This window comes from Centruroides sculpturatus, unplaced genomic scaffold, assembly GCF_000671375.1.
Source record: "Centruroides sculpturatus isolate CEXI.00-Female unplaced genomic scaffold, Cexi_2.0 scaffold1093, whole genome shotgun sequence".
Lineage (NCBI taxonomy): Eukaryota > Metazoa > Arthropoda > Arachnida > Scorpiones > Buthidae > Centruroides > Centruroides sculpturatus.
In genome coordinates this window covers 1-5343 of record NW_019385281.1, presented here as the reverse complement: position 1 = coordinate 5343, position 5343 = coordinate 1, and positions in this window count along the sequence as shown.

Sequence of the window (5343 nt, the reverse complement as noted above, 5' to 3'; positions counted from 1 at the left end):
CCGACCAATTATCGAAGAGCTCCTGCGCCACCTGCAATTTTTACTTAAAAAATATATATATTTTTTACGAAAGATTCAAAGATGACGCGGAGGGTTAGATCGAAATTGCATTCGCCTTTATAACGGATTATTAAATTACGGTAGTACGTTACGTAATTTTGGGAGAGTTTTCTACGAAAACGGATCTTCTGCTGTTCATATAATAAACTTTAGTTTTTGCTAAAGTTTAACTTTTGTAAGCTCGACCGCTCGTATCTAATTACCGCGTGTCCTCTTTTCTCCGGACGTGTCCGCTTTTTGAATGGGATAAGCTTGGCCGAATGGATTTAAAAAATATATAAATTATAATCGTTACGTGGATATTATATCAAAAAAACTGAAGACAAAGTCGACAAGGTAAAAAAAAAACTAGTACAAATAGGAGGAGTGAAGAGCTGGAAGAAAAAATTTTGCAGGTTATAACAACAAATGTCATTAAAACAAAAATTCGGAAAGTAGCAGATGATTGAAAACAGTTGCGGCAAAAGATAAGGATGAAACAGTTGATCACTTGATCAGTGGTTGCAGTAATATCGCACAAACTGAATAAAAAAAAGGGCGTAATAAAATCGTCCAAATGATCCAGCGATCATTGTGCAATAAGTTCGACATCAAAAATAGCGGTACGAACGTGGTTGAAAATGAACAAGGCAACATACTTTGGAACTTCAGACTACAAACAGAAATTTTTAGAGTTAAATTAGCAAGCGACGCTCGAAAGTTTGTTGAGATTTTCTCCACTCTTTCAGATGTATGGGTACTAACAAGTAAGAGGGCGGACTTTATAGCAAGTCCATTATGGATTCTATGGGATTCAATTCCAAGTTCCCAGAGCGGTAGATTGCCATCTTAACCGCTCGGCCATCCGGCCAAGTAAGTTGAACTGAAAATTCTGGCTAATTTCATCCCGATTGTCAATACCGGTAGCTGTATACAGGTATTTTTGAGAGAAATCTCCGGATATTAATAATAAAAGAAAAATTAGATTAAATTTATTTTATTTTTATTCTTCTATTGAAATCTTCTCTTTAGAAGCAAGATGAACTTTCAGGCATTTTGAATTGTATGATTATAAACATAAATACAGTATTGAAATTTTTCTAAATTTATACTAATACAGAAGAGCGTCGATTATCCGAATCAATTGGGGAGACTGGTGTTGTTCGGAAAAATCCATTTTTCGGATTACCGATTATGTACGAAAAAATATATTAACTATCCCATGATGAAATTCGTTTATTTTTTCTACAGTAGATGATGGTTCATATGGAGTTTTATGACTGTACACCTTTACTCCGAGAGACTTGTGGGTGATCGCTATGTGACCGAAGAGCCGGCCTTATAGAATGACCTAATCGCGCGCGGGGAAAAAATGCCTTCCGGGAGGACTTTTATGGAAAACGGGCCCCTATTCAGGCGTCATCGACATGGAGAATATCCGGAAAACTTCATGCTTCCAGCCCCTACCGAGCGAGGCGTGAACCCACGACCGAACTCCCAGTGTTCAGGGTCTAATCCATCAAGTGCGGGGACGAAGACCGCTCGGACACTGGTGGGCCTGAAATTCGTTCAAATATTGGCACGTCCTTAAGTACCCTCTCATGGTCGCGCCAGTGCTGCCAGCTAAAACACGCACACCAACTAAAATAATATTGGAGTAGCCCAAGACATAGCCAAAGATTGCAGCGTTACAGCACTGGCGAAAATTTAAATTTGCAGAGTGGAAAGCTTTCGGTTAATTGACGTTTCGGTTGATCTAAATTCGGATAATTGATGCTCTACTGTATATAAAGCGAGAATGTTTGTTTTTTGTTTGTTTGCTAATGGTAATCTCGGAATCTAGCGGATCGATTTTTAAAATTTTTCCGCTCTTGGAAAGTTTTTTTCTTCGGGATGAACATAAGCTACATACTATTTTCATACTGAAAAAAGAAAATGCACGAGAACGTTGTTTTTACCGCAGCTTTTATTTCACATCGTCGTCTGTCTGCTCCGCTGAAGGTCTATTCCTACGGCATATAACTAGTAGACTCCAAACCGGGCCGCCATTTTTGAAACGAATTGAAAGTACACCTGTCATTATATTTTGAGACAAAAAGCTGCGCACATGCAGGAAATACCTAATACAGATTCTACGACTGGTTCATCACATAAATACACAATTTTCATGACTGAAATTTGCAGAACTGATGAATAATAAATAAGATAGTCAAAATACTCTAAAAAAAATATTAAACTAATCTTTAATAGTAAATACCAGTAGTTAAATTATTATACATATCGGTTGAACTTTTCTCTAAATTAAGAAATAAAAAATACAAGAAACATATGTCAACCATCGACAGAAGTATTGCTTTGTTTTTAGGAAACGTGTCAACAAAATATCCATCGTGTATTCGTTTTACGTATGAAAAGAATACCATATGATTGGTCTGCGATCAAAACCTCGTAACTCCAATGTTATATATCGCAAGTTTATCAGATTTTGTTCAAATTTGAATTACATCATTAGTGGATAACGAAACACGTATCTTGAAGTACAATTAACTGCACGGCAATTCTGGCATTCCTATTATTTCCTATGACAATTTCTGCACACTCGAGTTTAAATAGCAATTACGCCAGAAATAGCTACCAAAAGTCAACACACGACAATCTGTCCACAGCATATGCACTTTTCGTCTTACTCGTTAGACTAACATAGTGACGCCCAGGGGCGGATCTAGGTTTTTCGGGACCTAGGGCTTATTGAAGTCTAATGGGACACTATTTTTTGCTAGATTATGAATCTTTAAATTGAGGTTTAAAATTCATTTTGATAACAGTTGAAATAGATTTATTTATGAAGTGGTGTTGAATGACAAACTTAATATCGATAAATGCTCATTGTTAATAAAAAAAGTATTAAAAATTGATGATAATAATTCACTTTTTGGGGGGCCCAGGGTTTAAGCCCTATTAGTCCCTACGTAGATCCGTCTTTGTTGACGCCTCTGCCATCAGAGCGGCTCTAGTTTCTACCATAGAGTAACACAAGTGTCTAGCCCCTGAGCGAGCATCATTTCTAAATTATGCCGCTACGGTGAACAGCGTTAATGTGGGACTCGATCTGTGGTATTTTCTGGTCAATATTTTTAAAAGAAAACACAAGTACTCGTGTTGCATATCACAAATCGTACTGTTTAAAATTAAACTTTGTCTATAACTCTACAGTATTTTAAACCACACCCGCTATATTTCATTTTATTTAACAGATAACGAATAAAGACTTCATAATTTGTAATTCTGATCAGAAAATACCACAAATCTCGTCCTGCTGTTTGCCGTAGCGGCATAATTTAGAACTAACGCTCGCTTAGGGGCTAGACGGTTGTTAGGATAACTCTATGGTTTCTATGTTAACTTTTATCGGATTCGGGGTATGGTAGTTTTATGTCATTGGTCCATCCTCTTTGCCACCTGGTGAGCTTTTTTTTAATTTCTTATATTGTATTTTCAGTTTCGGTTTTGATCCCTGCAATTCGGATAGTTGTGTATATGTTGTGTTTTATATTGTCTTTGGTAGTTCGTTTCTTGTAATAATACTCTTATGTTATCAGATATTTACAACTATAAAGAACGAATTTACACTCCTTGTGTGAAACTAAGCTTTTGTAAGTAGACATATAGTATTTTTATGTGTTCATTGTTTTAGTATTAATCCTGCCTTACCATTATTTAAAAATAGTAATTAGTCTTATGTTATCAGACAGATATCTACCTACATAAATTGAGTTCTTTCGGTTATTTTTCGGATTTACGCATATGCCAGTGACCCTAACGACGATAAAATGCCTAAAGGAAAGTCGCAATTGTCACGAAATATATCCATGTCAAGGAACCATTCGAAAGCTTATCCATGTTTCTAGCCTACCTCGTATCCGGAAACTGGACCCCTCACTCCTCTTTGATTTCATCCCCGGATAGAATCATAGAAAAGTGAAGGGTCCGCAATTGGACAAATTTCGCAGACTCACTCTCCCACTCTGCGGAAAACATACGCTCCCCTACGACGAGGACAACTCAACCCTTTCCCGAGTTCTCGGGAAACGCTGGGCATTCTTTGTTAATTTCAGAATAAAGAAAATAATAAACTTATCACTCTCCAATATAAAAATATAAACAGTATATAAATAGCTCTTTACTATTGCTTCACTTGCCATAAGTAAAATGTTTTCAATGAATATCAACGCATTTGCGTATTTTGAAAGGCACTTCAACGCACTTCCTCGATGATAAAATGTGACTAATATAGATTACGTTAAACAGAACTATAAATATATTTAACGATAAGAACGAATAAAGAAATTCTTGTTATTTGTCATAATGATAACATCGTTATCAAATGATACAATTAAATAAAACTATGTCGACCCAACAGAAGATAAATTTTATTTGCCTTTCCTCAATTACATTTCAATCTAATTGCATGATTCTTTCTTGTGTACTTTTGGAATAAATTTAAAACTATTCAATTCATAGCATTATATTAACAGAATAGTATGTTCATAACATACCGAAGCACGTGTCAGCAATGAATGCAGTCTCAAACGTTGAAGTGACATCTGGAGTTCGCTTGTTTGTTTCGCGACACGAGAACGATCTGCCGAGGGGGTGCCTCCCGGGAGAACTTTCTAAAGGAAAGTGTTCCCCCCTATTTAGGTGTAATAAATGCGAAGAAAACTGGAAAACTCCACGTGGCTAACCCATTGGTTAGTCGTGAACTCACGACCAACTCCCACTGTTCAGTGATTTTATCCACTCAGGGGCGCCGCTAGCTGTTTGAACGCCCGTGTGCAATACCGATTACGCCGCCCCCTGTTTAACTACGACTACCTGCGCTGAGCTTGCCAGAAAGGCTCTTTAGTGTTGTCTCATAAAGGTGTGAAAAAAGAAAAGAAATACTTTACAAAAAGAACTATTTATTATTACTAAGTTATTTTTATTTACTTAAGTGTAAAACCATATAAATATTTATCTGCATAAATAGAACTCTCTTGCCTTCATGTTTGCCTAATAACATTAACATTAAAAAAGTACAGATTGCAACAATGTTATATTTAATGAAAAGAAAAGTTTAATAGTGATGTTTTTAGGTCACGTCTGTAAATTTCATTTTGAAAATTGCATTTGTCAAAAATGGAGATATTTTAGTTTTTAAAGTGAAATAAATAAAATCCAACAATGTTGTCACGTAACGCAGGTAACGTATTTGTCCAAAGTAACCAATAATTGGCATGCATTGTTAAATATTTTGATTATTGT